Raw genomic sequence first — 24,859 nt, forward strand, 5'->3', positions numbered from 1 at the left:
AATTGCAAGGCAATATTACATTAACCACAAGATTATGTTACAACACAAACATTGATACAAAAACCTTTGGTAACAGATGTATGAATTTTAATGCCTTGATGAAAACAGCAATATAATTTGGCTATTCTTATATCCTGATATAAAAATATTGCCATTATCGTTGCATAGCTACTGAAGACTGACAGGATCAAAAATGCTTTCAAACACCGTCAACATATATGGCTTAATTGACATTCATTAGACAGTACAGAAGGTCCAATAAGGATCTAAGTTCTTCAACTCACTTCAATGCAAAGTATACTCTCCCACCAATTGGATTATATGCAACAAAATTGACCAAATTATTAGGATCAATTCATCCTTTGTTATGTGCATCTGGCAAACATTTTCCCCACTTCATTTACACAGGCTTCTTTCAAGTACCGGAATAGAAATAATTATTTAATTTTATTATTAAAGTAAAGAATGATGAAATAATTGTGGAAGGATTTCAGAAAAGTGACCTGCATTTATTTTTGTGTTGTTTTCACAAACAGATGTCTGGAATTCTGTCCTCTTTGTGTTATCTGTCATCCCTCAAGTGTGTGTCTTTCACTGCATGCTCGCGATGCATGAATAGTTGGGGCGCTGGTCGACGCCGCCCGTGACCGCCTTTAATGTCAGGCCGAGTTCACGAGTTTAGCTTGTCTTGGCTCTCACCTTAACACTATATTAACGTTTTCATTCAAAAGCTCTATTGGAAATTCAACTCGGGAACTATATGGAGTTTAGTGTTTTCCAGTGTTTCCCAATAAACGTTTTGAGACCGTGGTGGGTGGGCAGTTTAGAGAGCTTCGGGGGCATGCTCCCCCAGAAGAAGATTTAGTAAATTTTGAATTCGAACACAGTGATTTGGTGAATATTTAGAGCAAACTCTAGAAGCTAGATCTTTGACGAATGTGGGGCCTTGTAAATTAAATTATGAATCCACTAGTTATAGAAGGCAAAGACTCAGCAAACAAGTCACATCTTCAAAGCATGGTAAACGAGACAAAAGAAAAATAATCCACTCATTATCAAATGTAACACAAAAATTACTAGGGTTGTTTTGAGGCCTATGCTGTACCATTTTAAGGTATTGTATCGCCAAGTAAACAGACCAAATCACCGATATGAGTTTTAATTAAATGATATACTCTTATCGGTGATTTGGTAAATTACAGTATCAAATATCAGTACCAATGCTTTTGTGATTGCTGCTATGACAGGATGCCAGTTCTTTCATGGTTTACAGGCTATTATTGTAACGCGCAATCAAATAACATCTTTCCAAGTGATTACAATGACAATTTTTGGGGGGGATTAACTTCATATTTATATATAATTAAAACATTTTTATAGTTTTCAATAATACACCCTTAATGAGACTCTGGCAGGACCAATTAAACCGTGGCGCCCCCCCAGGATCTTCGTATAAGAAACGTCTATTTTCTGTACTGCTTATCCTCATGATGGTTGCCGGAGTGCTAAAGACCATCCCTGCTGTCATCGGGCAGGGGACACACTGTACTGATTGCCACCCATTTATAGGGCAGAATGGTCACAACAGTCAATTATATTTCAATGTGGTACACTAAATATTTTAGATGGCATAGAGATAACAGAAAAAAGTAGGCCTTCTTGATCGGACTTTAATAGTATGATGATTTTACAGTCGTTAGCACATTCGCCTAACATGCGAAAGTAGGAGTACAACTTGTCAATACACCGGGTGGAGACATATTTTGGCCTGGAGAGGAATGGGCGCCACCAGGCTATAATTGCCCAAGACACACCACAGGAAATGGTGCCTCTACCTTTATGCTACCATGTCTGTACTTTTAATGTGTACGGTATATTGGGCTATCTGTGGGTATTTGTATGTATTCTGAAAATGTATGCATTGGACCTTTGCTGTCTTTTTAACTTTGAATGGATGACTGGATGCTCCAAACAAAGTTTTGTTGTTCTTTGACAATGACAATACATTTTCTGAATTGAGCTTAACTAGTGTTTAAGGGATCCACCCAAACACCCACCCAACCATATTGACAGGATTTTTAACAGGGGGACATTAAGATAGTAGGCATTTCAATTCTGAAGGGGGAATCAGCTACCGGACATGCTTGAATGCAGAAGTGTTTTTCTTGAAGTGAAAAGGACGGAATGGCAAGAGGTTATCTGACTTTTAGCAGCGGCAAGCAGCAGAAATTAAGACAAGAGATGTGTGAGATAAGTGAAATGGGTTTTAGTGGAAAAAAAAATTTGTAAAAGTGATTTATAGATTACCTCTGTGTCTGCACTCAGAATTTCAGACTGCAATGCATATTGTGCAGCACTGTGCACAAGTAGGAGAGCCAAAATGAAAGACTCATTTGCCTAAACAACCTCGGAATTATTTCTTACAGGTATTCTCTTCTGTGTATATTGAAATGTATGATGGAGGTCTGAAACCAAGAAATGTTGGTCAAAAACTCTCACACTCAAACTCAACCTCATGCATGAAGCCTTATAATAATAAGTTGAGCTTAAAACAAGCCAATACATGAACAAATGTGTAAAAAACCTTATATTTGAATAGTTTTTAACAGGTCATCAACATTTTTATTTGGCTTTATTTAAACTGGGAAATGATATCTTTCAAAGTACAATTTTTTATGTTATCTCTATATATCTGCCGTGCTAAAGATCAATGAAAAATGGGATTCCAAACAATCGTAATATCACAAAAGTACTAACATGTGCCAGCTGATTGCAAAGTTCACAATCAGAGGGTCAACTAAGGTCATTATTTTGTTAAGTAAAATTAAAAAATAAAACATTTATGCTTAAAAATATATATATTCTGACCCCAATGGCAGATTATTTTGAAAAATATATGTGCATTTGTGTTTCGTCATATTAACTTTAAAAATAATCAATATTTTGTACAACTGCAGATCATTTTGCACATTTTAAGTATATTTGTTTTAGTACTGATAGAAATATATTTAACATATTTTAAATATTACAATTGTGCTGAAGTAATAAGATTTTACCTTTATCAACAGAAAAACAAGTCAAATCAAGTCATGTTTATTTGTATAGTACTTAATCACAAGTCTACATTTATTAAGAAATGTTATATATAAAGTAAAGTAAACAATAAACTATTATTTTTGTATTTTTGCAAAAATAAATTAAAAACACAGATTTTTATCTTTAGAGGGACACTAAAATATTTGAGTGCAGTACTGAAATGTGTTTTATGTAAAGCAACCAAAAACAGGTGCTAAAAAGCATGAGCAAAAATACAAACTACAGAGACTTAAAGTGATCAAACGGACAAAACTGCTCCATTTTTCTTTTCACATACTTATTTTGAGCTGCTCCTATCTATGATCTACCATTTTTTTGTGTCTATGGGCTGTTATAAACTGACGTGAATTCTGCCATTCTGCTTCACCAATGCATGTGCAGCATGGCTATGTTACACTTTTTTTACAACACGGAAAGGGCTCTAAAGGTGTTGGGTAATAATTGAGTTCAATATAAAGACAAAAAAGAAAGAAATAACTGTATGTAAAAATGCAGAAAAATGATCCAAATTTGGACTAATTTTAATCATATTGATTGCTAGAGCTGACCTTTTGCTTTTTGTTCTACTTATTTTGATTTCTTTTTTTCTAAATTGGTTAAAAATCATTGTGAATAGTTTTTTTGGGTTGCATTTTATCATTTATTTATAGTACTGAAAAGTTATGTATATACATACAGTATATATATATATATATATATATATATATATATATATATATATATATATATATAGCTTCGCATTTTAAGGGGTTTTGTGTTGTTAAACTTTATCTGTTCAAAATCTGTGTGTAAAAGCTAAAATAGTTTTGTATTTGACAATTTTTTTGTAGATCTGTGAATGTTTGAATTTATATTTCATGTGGTTTTCAGGGATCCCCTGTAAGACATAAGGAATTACTAATATCTAAATCATTTGGTGCATAATGTTTTATTATGCGGCACAGTTCTGAGGTCGTGGGAGCCTCCTGCGTGGGTTCAAATCCAGCTCCCGACCTTACTCTACGGAGTTTGTATGTTCTACCCGTGCTTGCGTGGGTTTCCTCCGGGCACTCCGGTTTCCTCCCAGATTCCAAAGACATGCATTTCAGGTGAATTTGCCGGTCCAAATTGTGCCTAGTTGAGACTGAGCAAGTGAGTTGTCTGTCCCCATGTGCCCTGCGATTGGCTGGCAACCAGTTCAGGGTGTCCCACTGCCCGATGATTGCTGAGAGTGGCTCCAGCACCCCCGCGACCCTACTGAGGATAAGCTGTGCAGCTGATGAGATGAGATGAGATATCTTTAAAGAAAAGGAGTCGTTTGGGAGACGAAAGAGCTGGCTCTTTTCAGTGAGCTGACCCAAAGAGACCATTTTCTAAATAGAGCTGTCCCCGTGGGACCAGTTGTAGGCGGTGACGCTTCACATTACAACGCCATAATGACCAATCCACAAGAGCGTGGCATGTCGGCATAATTTTTTTTTTTTTCAAGCACTTAACCCAAAACTCAAGCGTTTTCCTGACTTTGAAAAAACATTCAAATTCAAGCATTTTCAAGCACCCATACAAACCATGCACCCCCCACTTTGCTGGCCAAGCACCTGAGGCATCACAGAATTCACCCAGTTTAAGAACTTAGAGGATAACGTCTAGTGCGGTGCCCGGCAGCGGCATCTACACTTACAGGCTCCACAACGTATATTTTTCTTTTGACGCAAGGAAAGGTAGAATGGCGCCAGGCAACAGGCCCAGAGCCTTTCAGTCTCGCGGAAGCCCATTCAGAATGGATATGATGGACAGCTAGAACGAAATAAAGAACACCGCTCGGGAGAGGTTACGGGTACAGTCACTCTGTATGCATGTGTGTGTTTTACAAGACACGTCAATCAGCAACAGAGGGAAGCTGTTGTGGCCTCAAGGCAAGTTGTCAGTTCGATTATGCCACGGAGAGTGAATATGTGTTTCGGAGAGAGCAAGAGAATGAAGACACTCACCTAACGTCAAATTCCAGGTTCAAGGGGCCTGCTGGGGTAAAGAGTTCAAATGTCAAAATTGCGCTTTCCCATACCTTATCAGTAAGTCAAATTGTTTTGTTTAATAATCTTCAGTCTGTTTAAAATGAGACAAATCTGTCAATTACACACATGTAATCCCCACGAAAGTCATTATAAACCAAAATGCAACGTTTGACAGATTGACGTCATGAAATGCATTTTAAAAGTGTTATTTATCAATTTCACTATTCATAATTCCATTTTATTGGATTTCTTTTGCTAATGTATAATTTATATCTTTTGTTTTATTATTTTATTTTTCAACACAAGGATACTGCTGGAAATGTGAATTTCCCATCGGGGATGATTAAAGTATCTATCTATCTATCTTTCCATCTAATGTGATGCACTATTTTTATTGCACAATTATTACTACTTCGGACTGAGTCCAAGCACTTCCTTGTAAATATTTTGGACAATATATCCTGACATTCTTTTGTCCTATTTTTAACCTTAAAGTTTTTATCACATGTTTATCCTGTGTCAAGTCTAATCTTGCAGCAAAAAATACTCACTACGCTGTTATAAATAATAATAAAGACAATTCTACTCAACCTATTGGAGAGGAAATCAGAGTCCTACTGAAAATACACAAAATTTGTATCAATTAAAATTGATGACGTATGATTGTAATCCTTTATTGCGTGATAGAATGTTATCATTCATTGCTAAAAAAGTAACATAAAAAGTAAAATAAGAAAGTTGGACATAATGTATTCAATTGTTTAGTGTCATGTAGACAGTGCATATATATATATATATATATATATATATATACATATTATGTAGATGCCCTCCAGATGAAGGATGAGCTTATACTTGTGTTTTTAATTTTGAAAACCCAAAATCCATAAAAATCAGAAATCCTTTGTTTGACCATGAATCTCAATGTTTGACCGTAAATTGCCCTGTGTCACCATAATTCACCGAAAGCACAGAAGGGATTGAAGACATGAAAACAATTAGCAGAAATTGCTTACATTTTAATCTTAAAACACACAAAAGTGATGCACAATATACATTTTGCTTCTTCAGAGTGGGTGCCAGTAAAAAAATAAAATGCTTGTTTAAGCTACATAGTAAACTTTCTGCTCAAGTTACCTTTTGAACTACAATATTGGAAGTTCGCACACAAAAAAAACAATTTATTTAAAAATGAAAGAATCGTATCAATTGCGTTTGCTCCAGCCTGGTCATCCTGGAAGGGGGATTACCTCTTGTGTGGCCCCTTCTCAAGGTTTCTTATTTTCCTCATGCTGCCATTTTCCTTGCCTGCCTGCAGGTTACAGTAACTGTGGCCCATGCAGGCCTTTGGGACATTTTGTGATTGAGGACTGCACAAATAAATGTGGAAAATGTACGACTTTTTATTTGCTTTATTTCATGTATTTCAGAATTAAGAATGACCCTTTAGTCATTGATAACAATGTAGTAAACATTGTTTACAACAGGATAAGGCGTATACTTTTCCTATCGAATAAAACATTATGTCTTGAATCTGACTAACTCTTCTAAAAGCAGGGTACTAAGTCTAAACACCTTTAAACATGATCTTGTGCCCTGAGTGAGCAAAAAAGTAGGAGGAGGCAGCGGAGATGAGAGCAAGCTTTTCTAAGCACAAGTGTAAACGTCATTAGAGGAGCTAATAGGGGTAAGAAGGTGGGAAAATGGGGAAATTCACTCCAGCAGAGGTATTTACCAAACGCCTGGAGCAGAAAGTCAAACACCGCTTCAGTAATGACTGAGAAAAAAAATGTGGGGGAATGATGGAGAGGAGGTAAAAGTGAAGATGACACCCTGTTTGATTATGCCTTCAAAATGTTTTTACCCATTCAAATTATTCTCAACATTCGCACATCAGACAAGTAACGCTCGCCGCTTCTTCCTGTTTTCCTAATAGGTCTAATCTGGTAAGTGTTTCGCTAAAATCTCGGCATATTTGCCCCTGCGATGGCGCCCAAGGGCATGAAAGGCAATACTCCCACAGCAGCTGTGCAATTGTTGGGGCGGTCAGCTTCAAAGCTTTTCTGGGCCGCGATGCGCCTCGGCGGTTCCGGAACCCTGTCTGCGTCGAGGTGACACGTGTCATACTGACACGCTGGGGTTTTGTTTACAAGCCGCATTTTACCCTGTGGTTCGCCCTTCACCTTTTGACCATTAGGATTCAGCAGTGTCGGGAGTAACGCGTTTAAAAGGAACGCGTTCCTGGAACACAATTACTATTCCCGGTGATGACCACTGTAACGCTTTATTGATAACATTTTGTAACTCCACTGTTGTTACAACATGGTGCGTTACTCCATTACTTTTTAGAAAATACAACTAACTAGTTACGGTGATAACATTTCAGGCACACAGTACGAGATCACTTAATTTCTCCCAATGATATTTGGATATTCTCCTTACTATATAAACTCACATCCAAGCCACACAGTTTTACTATAAAATGAAATACTGAAATCAGGGGGTCAGTTTATATGTGCATATTTTGTTTATGTCACCATTAGCAAATGGTAGGCAGTGTGTGTTCGTGTGTGTGTGTGTGTGTGTGTGTGTGTGTGTGTGTGATGGGGGGGGGGGTGCCTTGGGTCCCCCGGCCCCGTGCGTTGCATTTACAGAAAAAACAAAATCAATGGGTTAAATATGTGCACCGAATTTAAGATAAAAGTGTGCTGAATATAGGTCTTTTTACTTGTAAAAATATTTTTGCGATACACAATGCCTTGTATTAAAAAAAAAAAATGTCTTGAACATTACCCAGAAATGGAGAAAGAAATCTTCGAGTGAAGACCAAAGAAAAAATGGACATTGAGTGTCTTGACTGTGTTAGTTTGCAGGCTCATAAAATTGCACAAGCTATGTAATATGAAGGGTTCACCGCTTCCACATGCTGGTGTACACGTTTTCTTCTACTTATTTTTTGATGTGGCTATTTTTAAGCAGTTTTAGGGAGGCTTCTACGTGAGTACATACTGTAATTTGTAACTTTACAGTTAAGTTCAGAGGAATATGCTACTTTTAGGTGTCAGTAATTGCACGATGTGGTACTACAAATTTCGGAAGAAATTCATTTTTGCCGTTTGATTTAAGATTACAAGGCGTTGCCCGTCAATACAAAGTTCTGGCTGGTCTCTAAAGAGTGGCATGACGCCTCACACACACACACACAAAAAAAGATAATAAAGGTGCAGTACCTGATTGAGATAAAGAGTATTCTCCTGCTACTGGTAACCATGGAAACCAGAACTGTATGCTGCATGTGGGGGAGCAAACCCCAACCGAAAAACTCAGCCTGGAGAGGAATGGACGCCGCCAGGCTGTACTTGCCCAAGACACACCACAGGAAGTGGGGCACCTATGCACCTGGCTGTTAATGGATCCGTGAACTGTGAACATGAATCTGGGGGGTGACGCAATTACTTTTTCAATCAAGTAACGAATGACTGTAACTAATTACTTTTTTTTTTCTTCGATAATGCGCCCTATGGCCACTGTAGTGTACAGAGACAAGCCCAAACTCACCAGAACCCATACAGTCAACTTTCAACAAAAACCCGTCAAGACTGTTGATGTCAATTTCCTTCAAATTTGCTGTCATGCTTATAAAAAAAATGCAGACCCCTGCAGAAAGGGAAGGTCAAGCCAAGCGTCCCTGAGACTTTTTGACAATCTCACCCGTCACACTCTCATGCTCGGGCTGTCTGTCACCTACCAGACGGGGCCGTGACACCTTGGACACGCCTCAGCAGGCAGCTTCGGACATTCTGTCTCGCTCAACCTATGACGGCTTGACACGGTGGCGAGCCGTAAGTCAATGGTGTTCGGAGCAAAAAGGCTAGCTTCCCTTTGCGGCGACCTTTGAGATGGATTCAGGTGTCGTTATCACCCACTCAGAACCCTGACTCAGGCATGCTGCCATCTACTCTTAAATACAAAGTATGTTCTTTTACCTTCTGGACTTCCATCAAATGACCTGGCAGATGACAATCATACTTAACAAAAGTGCTTAATTTTACATGGTAGTCCATTACCTTTTCTGTACTAGGGACCGGTTTAATGTCTGACAATATAATAGTAATAACATTACCAATAGTAATAATAATAAGAACAGTTCATGAAACCCTACACCACCAGGATCGTCAAGGCACCACTGAGGACGGCATTGTGGAAAGCCTTTTCCAGTGTTGATGGTTCCTGGCCTGAGTTTGGGTCGTTGCAAAGTTAGCACGAGTCCATATAATTATGTTGTCTGCTCTGTCCTTTTTCTGTATTTCCGTGCCCTGGAGAATGATCTTGACCAGCCTTGATGATCTTCTGACGTGACCATACACCTGCAGTTTTCGTCTGTGCACAGTTGATAACCGTTTTAGGGTTCAATGTGCCCTCTGAGGGTGTGGCGCGCTTTCTGGCCACTGCGGCTGTGGTTTGAGTTATCCTGACCCCTCTTCAGATATGACAGCTCCAAGATTTTGAAAATTGGTGACAGGTTTATGCTCTTGTTGGTTGATAATGATGTTTTGGGTGATTCCTTAGGGGTTGTTAGTCATTACTTTTGTTTTATTACTTTTATGTATGCGTTTAAAAATATTTAATGTTTCCTTAGGATTTAATGAGATTAATAGCGCAAATGAAATGCAATATATACATTTGCATTTACAAACATGTTTTTTAAAGTATTTTTTACGTATGAGTTGAAATTTTGATTCCTTAGCACCAATGTACTGTTTGTATTTGCTTATTCAGGTACCGGGCATTTGCAATCAATCGAGCGAACTGCTGTACAACAATAGAGCAATAAAGTGTTACTTATTAACTTTTGTATGATCAGACAAAAATATTGGCACTAATTTGAGTCATAGTGTTGACTACTATGACTATTTGACTATTGCATTACGTACTTTTATGATTACCAAACGTATGCAATGTATTTAAGTCTGAATTGAGAAACATTCTCGGCATTAAATTACACAAATGAGGAAGACTTTTTTAATGCAACACATGTCAGTTAGATTTTGGTGTAATTGAAGAATGAAAATAATTAGATGCATTGAATTTTTTGTGATTGGTAGTGCATTTTTACTTTGTCCTTTGGTAAAAAGCTTGCAATTTGAGAAAGTGTGAGCAAATCCATTGTATATTACTACAATACCAGGAAAAGAAATTACAACATATACAACCAGGTTGATAGCAGTAGTGGGCCGCTAGGGCCTGCAAAGCCTTCTCTGCTGCCCCCAAAAAATATATGAATGATGTGATGGTAATTATATTTTTTCCATGTATACTTGTTTAATAATTCCAAATTGAATGTCAGCTTACCTTCATTGCTTTTCACCTGGTGGCGCTGCTTCTATAAGTGTGCTTTAATAATAAAGCATTTAAACAGCTTTATTAGCCACTATTTGTTGCCAGGGTCATAAATCTACCTGGAGGTCTTTACGGTGAAATATGCAGGCCCTGAGGCATAAAATAAGTGACGATAAAGCTGTTGGTTTAGCCAATCGGGTTTCGAATTAGCGAGTCAGCGCCTTTTAGAAGGCGTAATGAACAGCAGTGGTTTCACAATCTATGATTGGGTCGTGGGCGGTAACGGAAGTATCACAATGAAAAGTATCACAATCCCCGTTATAGAAAAAAACTTCTTAATAGAACTGAATCGCACAGAGAATCTGCACGACAGAGTAATTTAAATATTCTTGAAGAAAGAGAAGCGGATGGATTTTGTGCACCAATAAAAACGATTTTTGGTGGGTACATTTTGGGTATATTCCTTAAAAATATTTCAATTTTAAGAGATAAAATTGTTATTGATGGTTAAAGGCCTAGGTGTGAAATGCTAATTTACGGTAGATAAATTGTTTCTTGCTTTTTTGGTTTACAATAGCTTTTTCATACCACATGCCTTCCCAGTTTTTAAACGGGGTTCTTCTATAAGGACTTGAATGACTCCAAAGTATTTAGTAAATCACACCAAACTTTACGAAACAACAGTTGTTCACCTTAAGTCAATAACTCAAACGAATAATTAGTCTACAATAATCAGGAAGTAGTCATTTAACTGAAGAAACATTAAAACACAAACAAGACTCCATTCAAATTTTCCCTATCAGGAGGGACCTTTACAAGACTGAGAAATCTGCACTTATGGGAAGCACAAAAGCAAGGCAGCGCTCCTTTTTGTGGGTCAAGTCTCGTCTTGTCAGAAGCAGTATCCTCTTGCTGTTGGGGCTGACAGCTGGGAGCAGCAGAGTAGTTGCCATTGGGAATTCACATTAAACATACTCGGCCAGGAGTTAAGCCTCTTCGATGTTGAGTTCAGCTTTCGCACTTCAACTATTAATCCAGAGCTGTACCTGACACTGTTAACAGGGCAGTGGTTCAGGTAAAATGCAGGAAGTTAGGGAAAAGCGGCAGGCGGGGATAAGAAATGATTGTTTGACTGACCTATTCAGGTTCCAGCTCAATTTACACTGTCTGGCCCTTTGTTACGTCCATGTACTGACAGAACGTACAGTATATAACAATGATCATGCCAATCATCATTAGTATCAGGTTTTAAGCGCTGATATTTTGTTTCGCACAATTATGCGGTAGCTGTGATTGACAAAGAAAACAAACAAATGCTACCGAATCAAACCTGTTAAATCGAGATAGTCTTGTTTGACTGGTTCACAAAACCATTTCAAAATGTGATTTGGGAAATGAGCTTTATTTAAAAAATGGTCATAGATAGCTTCTTTAGGCTTAATTCCCAATTTGTCCATATTTTGTTTCCAATTATGTTCCTAGTGCCTTGTCAACCCCTGCATTTACCAGCTGGCAGAGATGGAAAGCTGCGTCGTGGCCGTCATAGACTTTCTGGACTAGTTTACAGGCTGGGGGCGTCGTTGCTGTCATGCACTTTCCGGACATTTTCAACATCTTACCTAGTGTTTACTATTCTGTGTACAATAATGCTAATTGTGTATCACCCTGGTCAATCCTGGAAGGAGGATTACCACAATGTGAGGTCCTTTCTCAAGGTTTCTCTTTTTTCCTCACGCTGAAGTTTTTGAGTTGTTCCTTGCCCGCATGCTGGTTTAAGATCAGGTAATTGTGCAATTGTGTAATTGTAATCCTGTGCAGTCCTTTGAGACATTTTTGTGATTAAGGGCTATATAAATAAATGTGACTTGACTTGCACAAAGCAGGTTTCGGATGACTATACGTAGTTGGAAAATTCAAGTTCTATTGAACTCGACTTCAAGACAGACTATGTACTCGGAGACAGACTATGTACTCGAAATAACTTTCTTGTGAAGCATCAACAGTAAGTGGGACACAATCATGAAGTGGAACACACTTTATTGGATATTTTAAACTTTTTACAAAAATAAACGAAAAAGTGTGTGTGCAAAATTATTCAGCCCCATTGAGTTAATACTTTGTAGCGCCACCCTTTGCTACGATTACAGCTGCAAGTCGCATGGGATATGTCTCTATCAGTTTTGCACATCGAGAAACTGATATTTTTGCCCATTCCCCCTGCAAAACAGCTCGAGCTCAGTGAGGTTGGATGGAAAGCGTTTGTGAACAGCATTTTTCAGTTCTTTCCACAGGTTCTCAATTGGATTGAGGCCTGGACTTAAACTTGGCCATTCTAACACCTTGATATGTTTTTGGGTGAACCATTCCTTTGTAAAATTTTGCTTTATGTTTTGGATCATTGTCTTGTTGGAAGACAAATCTCCGTCCCAGTCTGAGGTCTTTTGCGGACTCCATCAGGTGTTCTTCCAGAATGGTCCTGTATTTGGCTCCATCCATCTTCCCATCAATTTTAACCATCTGCCCTGTCCCTGCTAAAGAAAAGCAGGCCAAAACCATGATGCTGCCACCACTATGTTTGAATGAGGGGATGGTGTGATGAGCTGTGTTGCTTTTACGCCAAACATAACATCTTGCATTGGTGCCAAAAAGTTTGATGTTGGTCTCATCTGACCAGAGCATCTTCTTCCACGTGTTTGGTGTGTCTCCCAGGTGGCTTGTGGCAAACTTCAAATAACACTTTTAATGGATATTTTTAAGAAATAGCATCCTTCTTGCCAATCTTGTTAGATTTGCAGTGCTCTGATACTCCTTCCATTTCAATATTATTGCTTGCACAGTGCTCCTTGGGATTTTTAAAGCTTGGGAAATCCTTTTGTATCCAGATCCAGCTTTAAACCTCTCCACAACAGTATCTCGGACCTGCTTGGTGTGTTCCTCGTTCTTCATGATGCCCTCTGCGCTTTAAACAGACCTCTTAGACTATCACAGTGCAGGTGCATTTATACAGACACTTGATTACACACAGGTGGATTCCATTTGTCATCGTTAGTCATTTAAAAAACATTGAATCATTCAGAGATCCCCACTGAACTTCTGGACAGAGTTTGCTGCACTGAAAGTAAAGGGGCATAATAATTGCACACCCACTTTTTCGTTTTTTATTTGTTAAAAAAGTTTAAAATATCCAATCAAGTGTGTTCCACTTCATGATTGTGACCCACTTATTATTGATGCTTCACAAGAAATTTCAGTTTTACATCTTGATGTTTGAAGTCTGAAATGTGGCAAAAGGTCACAAAGTTCAAGGGGGGCAAATAATTTCGCAAGCCTTTGTACATAAAACAACATTTAGAGAGAAAAAAAGCTGGTACAGAACTAAGTTTGATTCTTATACTTTTTTTACCTGTTATCAATATCAAACAAAACCGTCAAAATCCTCGTTCACTGTCCTCTGGCCAGAACAGATTTTCCATATAATGATTAAAAGGTTCACTTTCTTTACTTTCAGAGTCACTTTCCAAAAGCTCAAACAACAGTCAAAGAAGAGACAAGAGCCCAAGCGTCGACATTCCATTATTTTCATTATGAACAGCTGGAATTTTCTGCGTCACTGTAGTACTGGTCCTGTATGACATGTTTCATAAAACGAAAGCACCAAGGTGATAACCATAAATTTCAAATTGCGAGATACGCCACAGCATGAGCATCTTTGAGTACGTCCGCAAACAATGCATTCCGCGTGACGTCACGTATCCTCTTCCGCACAAGCGGGACGTGGTGTTGTTCACAAAGGAGACGCATAAAAGTCCCAGGAGATTGCATAACAGTCGCATTGAGGTGAAAATGTGAACGATCTCAGAAAAACACCGGATTTATCCCAAAAATGTTGTAAGTCTTGACCCCCATAAGATCGAGTTGGTCTACATCTGCCGCTTTACATGACACACAGGGCGCCCAACACGATAGAAAATCTGAGACTTTTATGCGCTCCTTGTGGTCGTGAACATACAGTAATTCATACTTTCATAGCCTTGCTGATAAAAAATTGCTTAACAAGTACTTTAAGGGTGCCTTTGTCTTGGGTATCATTTATATGTATGATTTTTATTGGCATGAAGAAACTTCGAGTTTGAATGCCTTTGTCCACACACAAAAATAGAATCATACAGACTGCGTTACAGCCTACAAGATTTCACCAATTTTCGCCAAACACTTAAGTTGATTTAAAGTTCCTAATGAAAATTGTGGTCAGAAAGAGAGGATTACAGTAATTACTCGCTATAGCATGATTTACTTTTTGTGGTGTTAATACTTAGCGGATTTTCATCATGCATTGTGTTCTGCAGCAGTCCACACACAGCAAATGCCAACACGGGGGCAGGTCGCGGAGGGCTACGTGTGTGTGTTGGATGGGCGTAACTGTGAATGGCGGGTGCATGCTGTCAGTCAACTATCTGGGCAGGAGCAAAAGTCGATGAGTTTGCCAAAAACAAACTGCAAATCACAGTGACAGTAAATAGTTGCTCTTTACATTGAAAAGAAATTCAGCACTTGAGGAAAGTCAGAAGAGTGCAATGAAATGTTGATCACCACCGAGTGCTCTGTGGACTATTATCCGGTTTGGGAAAAGATTCAGGCGGCTTCAGAATATAAAGCAAATGCAGGGCTGCAGGTCCAGCCTTCTGCTGCAGCTATGTAAAAACTCTCTCACCGCGACCAGATCCATTACCCACGAAACGGATGATCTGGAGCTCTTACTCATGGGAAACTACTACATCTGTGACGATTGTATTCTAATTATCCCAGTGACCTGGTTTAAACAACAAACCCCGGATGCTGGCGTGCAGATGACTTTTGCACCAAATGCAATATTGCACAACCCTTACGATACCAACGGTATCACCATAACAACTGTATGTAACATTCCACATGCCGACATTTCTTGTGTAAATACCATGTAAATTATAACTATAGCCTTATCCCCCTTGTTTTATGACCTTATCTTCTCTGTTCCTTCATCTTCTTGGCTCATACCTCACTGTGAGTGTGTAAAACTGGAGTGTCAGGCCCAATTTCGTTGTCACAATATGTTAACCTATTTTGTAACAATGACAATAAAGGTATATTCTATTCTATTCTACATCTCTTTCTTACCCTGAAAAGAAAATCCATCCAATTTTGTTGTACTGTATTATCGTATGATGACTAGAAAAAGACCATTATTTAAACTGCAATTCTGTGTTTATATTTGTTTATCTATAGTTGTTATTTTGTTACATTCATATATATTATACCTTGCTCCTATCTAATAAATAAATGTTTCTATTTTGTGGGTTGTGATGATCGCGGGACGTTTTTGGACCGCAGCCCCCGCGAAAATCGAGGGATTGCTCTATAATATCACTTTGGTCTATACCGGGTGTCGCCAACCTATGACACGCGTGCCAGCAGTGGCACGCGAGCGCATGGCAAAATAATGATTTTTTTTTTTAAAAAGCTCATATACCCTAAATTTAGACATTTTCAGTTGCGCGCCGTGTTGTTTAGAGGCTTTACGGTTGCGCCCTTCCTCTGCTCCGTTTTTGAGCGTGTATCAGCGCAGCGCCGAGGAGAGGAGATCCGTGTTTTAACACAGCCAACGAAACACAGGCGCCTGATAAACGGATGACTCATGAGGGCTCCTCCAGCGAAAAAATGTCGTTCTTTTCAGCCAGCGTGGGCAAATGACTGGCGCTTTGTGCAAAAAAAAAAAATGACCGTGCTGTTTGTGCATTATGCCTCAAGAGCGTACCTCGCACAGCAAGTGTTAAACGTCATTACGAGACGAAACATGAACATGAATTCAAGGATGAGTCCGACAAGGCGGAGACATTAAAACGCCCTGTGTCCAGGTACGGCAAACAAACACAGACCCTGAAAACCATTGTCACTGCTAAAAACATCATCACTGAAGCAGGTTATCACATTGCTCACTGCCTAGCAAAGCAAGAAAACCATTTACTGATGGTGAATGTTTTTAAGAAGCGTGCATGTATGCGTGTGTGTGCGCGTGTGTGTGCATGTGTATGCGCGTGTGTGTGCGTGTGTATGCGCGCGTACCTGCTGCTTTGCTGCTGTTATTTCAAGTTTTGATATTTTCTCCAACAAGATATCATTGATGAATGGTATGGTAGCTGTCCATACCACTTGTTTATTGATTGCAGTTCATTGCTAATAAAGAATGCTTGATTCTGGTTAATTCTTGTGGTAAAAAGTTGAAGTCATGGACAGCTACAGGCCTTCCCACCAGTTTTTCACATTCTATTTTTAGTTGATTGATGAACGAGAATAGTGGAAGAAAAATTGGTGAGCTATGCGATTTCAATGTATATCCATATTGTATATTTGGACTGGTGGAAAATTACAGCTCTGTTGGATATAAAACACTGAAAAAACACACTGGCACTCTGATTTACAAGGAAATTTGAAAGTGGCACTCCAGACCAGAAAGGTTGCTGACCCCTGGTCTATACGGTCCTATTACTAAAAAAAAAAAAAATTGTTAGTGCTTCAAAGTTAGCTTACTCTCTAACGCAGAGGTCAATGACCGTTTTCAAGCTAAAAGCTACTTTTTGTTATTAATTAAAGCAAAGGGCACAGAGTTTGATATCCATTGTTAGAATGATTTATCATGTTATCACTTTGTTGTTACAGTTAACTATGGGAAGTAGGGTTAAATAGATTCAGTCAACCACTAAAAAAAACATCTTACTAAAAAAACACAATGACCCAGCACTGATGTGCTATTTTCAGATAGGGTCAGCTGGCACCACGTTGAAGATCTCTGCTCTGACGTGTATTATGAAATGACTAGATCTAGCAACATTTTGGAAACGTTAAACTTGAGGTACATAGTGCAACTTGTGTTTTTTTTCTTCAACAATAGATACAGTATTTATGGGCTAAAAAAAATACCCCCTCCCGGTCTCAAATCCAGCACAACATTATTCCTTAATGGAACCCATTATTGCTTTTAAGGAACAACCTTCACTTTTAATTTTTGTAGGTAGACTGGCCATTGAATCCCTATACGATAGAACTGTTTCACCCTCATGTGTCACAACTTTTAATCTAATCTGGCACTTGTTTCTCTTCACACACCCAATACATGCGCTTAAGGTCATCTGGGTGGGCCCACATCCCAAATGGCACGCTGTTGTCACGGCAACAAGCAGCTATCTGACTAACATCTGCCAAGCGACCCCAGGCCGTTCTGAACGAGTCTTAATCCCCACACGGAGCCGTGTTGTGGGGGAAAACATTCCTTCCTTTCTTTTGAGAAGGAGGGTGGGAAGTGATTGAGAAAGAGGGAATGGAGGAGAGAGACGTAGAGAAAGTGAGGACAAATGGAACAAACCAGGTTGTTTGTTACAGGAATTTGTTTGTTGCTGTTACGATAAATAATGGATTAAAAAACAACAGCAACATGGATATGCAGAGGGGTGAGACAGCGAGTTACAATTGCTAGACAGAGGTAAGATCTTAAGCCCAAGCCTGGCCCAAAATTTTGGCCTGGTTCGGGCCTAAAATACCAAACATTATGTTGGGGTCGGTCCGGGCTTCTCTCTCACTGACTGATGTGTGTATTAGGGCTGAATCTAACGACTAGTATTAATAGTCGATTAGTCACAGACTATTGAAACGATTGGTTGAATAATCAGATTTTTTTTATTCAGCATTAAAGTGATATAATAATGTGTCAATTGATAATGAACACAGAAAAAAGGATACGATGAAAAATACTTCTTTTATAGAACGTAATGCAGATTCATACAAATAGAAATAAAAATAAAATCAGGTAAACCTTTCGCTATAAACTAAAAAAGGCACATTGGCAGAAGTAGAACAGTAAAAAAAAATGATGTCCATTTTGTGAAGTACATTCAGTGGTCAACCGCAAATTTGTAACAAAAGCGCTTAAAGATTGTCAAAGGTTGGAAATCAAAGTGTTATAACAACTGATATTTGTTTTTCAGACTGCATGCATTTAATTTCAAATACGTTGTTTGCCACAGTCTGGCATCATGCTTAAGCTCTATTTAAAAGCAAAATGTACACGTTTTCAATGTGCAATGCATTATAACCGTATTGGCTAGAATTTTACTTGAATCTTACCGAAGCAAGTCAGACTGTTTCGTTTAATGGTCGGACGTGCTCTTAAAATGTTCATGCGTCATCCACCTGTCGCCATCATACACAAGGCCTGCTTTGCAAGTGGTCTTTTTATTGGTTGTCTCCAGGCTAAAATGCTCTAAATCTTTGGAAGTTTTGGACGCGTAGTTGATTTTGACACCGCCATTTCTGTTTATGTTACTGCTCGAGCCAGAGACGCTATTTCGTATAGGCAGATGTCTCTCTTTTTGGGAAAAATGTGTCTTGCAATGAAATTCAATGTCAACTATTTCTACAATGTAGACTAATCATCACATCTAGTGTGGATACCAAACTAATCTGCTGTGGTTTATGGCCCAATTTTTAACCCGCCGAAATTATGGACGGCCTTAAAATTTTCCTGTCAACTTTCAAAAAATTCAGAGAAACCTGTCGGTTAATGTAAGCGCTGCCGACACAGACATATAATCGATGTAAAAGGTTTACAGTGTTGTTTAACTGGCATTTTTAAAGGGGGCGTCGCTACTTCGCGGATTTTCACTTTTCGCGGGAGGTTTTGGTCCCCATTAACCACGATAACCGAGGGATTACTGTATATATATATATATATATATATATATATATATATATACACATAATGCAAGTAGGGATGCAATTTTTAGTCAATATATATATATATATATATATTATAGGCAGAACGGCGGCACAGTGGTTAGCGTGTGTGCGGCACAGTTCTAAGGTCTTGGGAACCTCCTGTGGGTTCAAATCCAGCTACCGGACTTCCTGTGCGGAGTTTGTATGTTCTCCACGTGCTTGCGTGGGTTTCCTCTGGGCACTCCGGTTTCCTCCCACATTCCAAAGACATGCATTTCAGGTGGATTGGCCGGTCCAAATTGTCCCTAGGTGTGAATGAGCGAGCGAGTTGTCTGTCCCTGTGTGCCCTGCGATTGGCTGCCAACCAGTTCAGGGTGTCCCATGCCCACTGCCCGATGATTGCTGGGATGGGCTACAGCACCCCCGCGACCCTACTGAGGATAAGCTGTGCAGCTAATGAGATGCGATGATTATATATATATATATATATATATATATATATATATATATATATATATGAGTTCGTTTTTAATAAGTATCAATACATCAAAACTTTACTAATAGTGGAAATTAGAGAAGAAAACTAAAGTATATAAATATCCACCAAAGCTTACGTTTGGACATTATCAGTTTGTTGGTATATAAGTGCTCTTACTGGTGTTACAGTAGTGATTGCTGAGCATAGTAGTAACAGTAAAACAATTTTTTAAATTTTGATCAAACTAGCATGTAGCTATCAGGTTAGTGTCGAGTAGCAGCTCTTAAAGAAATACTCAATAAATAAGATTAAATAGAAAGACGTTATAAAAAATATATTGTCTAAAATTATGTGTTCCCAAAACAAAAATAGGAAAAGCCCCAGTAATTGTCTGATTAGAATCTATTCCAAGGTGAAGCTCTGCATTGAAGACATGAACATGCTTCTCAATCTATCAGTTTATCAGCAGCTATGAAATATGCATTTGTCTTAATATGGAGTTTGATTCCATCAAAAGCCATTTCACGCGCCATTTGCTTATGCAAACGCCTCCGAGAGACTGACAGCAAGAGAGGGAGTGCGGTCTAGGCTCACTTAGAAGGTGAAAAAAAAATCATCATCTCAGGCATGCTTGTGTTTGTGTGAGTGTGTGCATTACAAAATTTAATTGAATAGTTCTGCATCAGTGCCGAGAAGTTACTAGGTGTGTTTGCAAAGCCCGCGTTCTCTTAGACCGTCAACATGCACACCATTTTATTTTGCCTTCCATATATTGACAAGCGATGACAATGTTGAGCAAAACTTCCTAGGTTTCATTCAACGACAGAGGTGAACAAATAGAACCTTCACCTTGTCCAAGAAATGGAGCAGAATCAAGTACATAGATGCAACTTTGTGGTTAAGAATCAACCAATACTTACTTCTTATTTACTTCTTGTCTCACCTGACTTTGGGTGAGAGGAGGCATACAACCTAGACCAAACCCCAACCGATTGAAGACAAAGCGATAACATTATCTTGTGAAGTGAATTAAGGCACTCAATACTTATGCTACATTCCGGAAATTAGGAAGTGGGAATTCCCCAACATCAGATCAGGAAAATATCACTAAAATGACACCGAAGGTGGTAGGTCCTAGTTGCAAAGACGGAGAAAAAATATGTACCCCGACTTCATGAAGTTGCTTCAAGCTGACGTCACTTGACAAAATGGCAAGCTCATGGACAAACCCACAGTAAATAGTAAAAAATTATTTACACGATTATTTTTTTTTTAATTCTGTGTGCTATTGAACTCAACTGCCGTTTTTCCTCCACAATTCCAAAGCTTGCAAGAAAAAAGGTTTGCTGGAGGTGCAAATGTATTTTAATGAGCAAAATTAAGAAAACCTTTTCACATTCAGCCATCTTTGTTGTTTAATGCAGCATTGGTCTATTTTTTGTAGATAACTGCAGAAAATGTGCAAAGATTGAGCACCATGTAGGAGGTCTTATTGTAGCTGTTGTGTGTGCATGTGTGTACGCACAGACACGTAAATTGGATATTCTCTAGCCTAAGCATACAACTTGGAGACAGTTTGTTTGTCCAGAAATCTTCCATTTACTGCACAATCCGCTCTACTTTTAAACATGCATTGGACAGGTTTTCACAATTAAATTTTTCCTGATGTATTCATGCCTGGTGGTACAAACATCGACAAAATATACTTTGGCATATGATATACTCACTTTCGGAACTTTTTTACTTTCACTTAAGTCAAAGGCTATGTGGCTATAAGCCCACATCTTGCAGATTGTAAACCTGTGGATTAAGGCATTACAGTCCAGGTGTATTCAATCAAGCAGCCTTTATAAGTTGAACATAATGCAAGTATGGCTGCAATTTTTAGTCAACAAAAATAGATAATAGAAATATACTACAATAAATTTCATTGTCGACTATTGTCGCCAGACACGTTTTTCCAACAGAGTGAGTAATTTCTATCTATCTATCTATCTATACCTATACCTATCTAACCTGGTCATATCCCTCGAGAGGGGCGACCAGCAGCAAGAAAAACACATACAAAAACAAAGAAAATTTAAAAAGGGAAAAAGTAGCAAAAAACACACACAAACATTTTTGGACCATGGCCAACTCAAACGCCCAAACACCCAAACAAGTTAAGCACCTCGGCACCCAAGTTGGTCATGGTTTCGTCCCTCCAGATGAAACTGGACACAAGAAAGCGGCCATGTCCCCCGGGTCAGGGTGACACAACACACTCTTCTGTTCAAAAGCAGGGCCCGACAGCTTTCACTGCTTCCAAAACATCCCACTATCCTTTCACATCACCTCTCCACTCATTCCCATCACTAACAAGAGCTCTAGCTTCCCTTTTATATAGACTTATTTCCTGCAGTGCACTCATAACACCATCCATCCACGTCAATCACGGCCTTCCTCTTGGTCTCCTTCCATTTACTTCTGCTCTCTAGATCTTCTTCAACATTTGCTCCTCATCCATCCTCTCCATGTGTCCAAACCAACCGAGTACTCTCTTATCCACACGCTTGCTCAGTTCCACTACGACTCCAGTTCTGTCTCTCACAATTTCATTTCTCAATCTATGCATTCTTGTCGCTCCTAGCATACTTGTCAAACACTTCATCTCAAAAACATTGAATTTCCTTCTCAAATCTGCATTCAGGCTGCAAGTCTCTGCACCATACAACAGTCGGCACAATCACCCTCTCATACAGTCCCCTCTTAACATCCATACTCATACTCTTGTGGCTCATAACCCCAAACCACCCACAGGAGTAATTTCTACATGACAATAATACCTGCTGAGAGTTGCGCATACGCAGTAGGGTCTCTGTTTCAAGCGGTAACAAACATACATGAATGGCGGCGGCGTCAACATCAAGTACACGTACTTAAACTAATAAAGTTTGGGAGCATTACAGCCCGAATACTGACAATAAAAAGACAACTTGCAATGTTTGCAAAGCATACCTTGCATCTAACGGCAGCAGCTTGGTGACCCATTGACATTTAAAAAGCACGTCGGAAAAATTGATGATACGTAGTCCTACTCGCCTTGGTAAGGAAAACCCAAGTCAAGTCAAGTCATGTTTATTTGTATAGCCCTTAATCACAGGAAGTCTCAAAGGGCTACACAGACCACAGATTATGGCAAACCACATACTATTATTACACCATCCCCTGATCCTGAAACCCCTGAATCCTACAAGTAACATTCAAGCCAATACAGTTTTGATTACATGAATGGTACATTTTATACATGTATACTTTCCTATATAAGAGAGTGTGAGCTTTATGCCGGACTGTGCCTGAGAAACGAATTTAATATCAAAAGAAATGTCAGTTGCCAGCCAGTCGCAGGGCACACAGAGACAGGCAACTCACTCATTCACACCTAGGGACAATTTTGGCCTGGCAAATTACCCTGACACGTATGTTTTGGAAATGTGGGAGGAAACTGGAGTGCCCGGTGGAAATCCACGCAAGCACGCGGAGAACATGCAAAATCCGCAAAGGTAGGCTGGTAGCTGGATTTGATCCCACGACCTCAAAACTGTGCCGTAGACATGTTGACCACTAACCACCGTGCTTCCCACGATACGCATACCGTTTGTTTTTATTCCGTTTTACTGCTGTCCTTTGTTTAAAAGGAATAAAAAAAAACATTTACTTGTCTTTAAAGTATTATTTATTTGCCTCTCCCTAAAAATGGACAGAAGTTTATTCATGTATTTTTTTTTCTACTGACCAAGCACTACGTCTAGTTGGTTTTTGCACTTTTAATTGATTTTGTACGAATCCGGAGTATGTTCAATAAAACTTGCATTTTATTTCTTATTATAATTTACCACATAATTAATTTAACTTCATGCTAAATTTAAGATAGGAATAATAATTTGACTAAACGTTTTAATAGCTGTTGACTATTCGACTATTAAAGGTCATTAGTTGCAGCCCTAATAGCTAGGCAGCTTCTTTGAAAAAATAATCAGTCTTTTACCAGCACTTTTAATTTTAATAGACAGTCTTTGATTTTTTATTTTCCTTTTTTACGTTTTTTTTTTAAAGTTATTTTTTTGGTTAATACTTTTAACTCTTTATTCATGTAAAAGGAGTTGACATGTTTTATAAATGTGCTGCGAGCTGCGGTTAAAAGCCCCAGTAAAAAAGGAAATACCTCCGACCAATCCTCTGGGATAAGTTTTGTCTCCCGTTATCACAAGCTCAAGCAAGAATGCTGAATGACCTGCCATCAATTCTAATCTACAACAGCGGTGTTGACTGTGGTCTTGCACTGACACCTAGTGGGATATTTTTGTGAGACCTAAGGTGCAATTTTAAAACATAATGGAAGCAAAATCATCCCTTTTCAGACTCGGGCAAGATATCAATAGCAATACTGACTATCATACAAAGAGGGGGGTGCAACTGCAATCTGGTCACGTCTGTTGGAAGCCAGATACACCACAGTCTACCGGAGCAGATAAAAAGGTGAAGTCGGGTGTCCTCCGGGTCATACAGTATCTGCCTCACCCGATTGTCAACCTGCTGGGGGTCTTGCTCAGATGAACCCTTCAGGGCCGAGTGGAGAAGCAGAATAGTAAAGGCGATAAAGAAAACATGATGAGAAGAGGAGGGTTAAGCACAACTGAGGCGAAGAGATGTAGGAATGGAAACAATCAAGCGAACTACGTCGAAGAAGCCTTGATGAAACTTTTCCTGATGTTACTTCCAAAAAGATTTTATGGGAAAAAAGCATGATGCTGCAATTTGTTTTTTTTTGTTTTTTTACATACCCAATGACGACAAAAGGCCATGCCGTGTTGTCAATTGTCTACTGTATGAAATAGCATTATAGCAAATGGTCTGCATTTATATCGCACTTTTCAATCAATGAAGAGCTCCCAAAGCGCTTTAAAATGCGCTTCACACTTACCCATTTACACACACACTCACAAACCAATAGGAAGTCAGCCATTTGTAAGGTTGATTTTTATCATAATCTGATACAAAAATTCTATGGTAAATGAGCAAATAAAGCTACATTGGAATTCAAACTTACATCATATGATAAGATAACAAATGTAGTCTGTCACGGAGCGGAGCGGGAAACAGAAATAAGGACCCGTTTGCGTAGACGTACTCACATTTTATTGGGGGAAGAGGAGGAGGGCGCACA

This window comes from Urocampus carinirostris, chromosome 13, assembly GCF_059441175.1.
Source record: "Urocampus carinirostris isolate Australia breed hairy pipefish chromosome 13, RoL_Ucar_1.0, whole genome shotgun sequence".
Lineage (NCBI taxonomy): Eukaryota > Metazoa > Chordata > Actinopteri > Syngnathiformes > Syngnathidae > Urocampus > Urocampus carinirostris.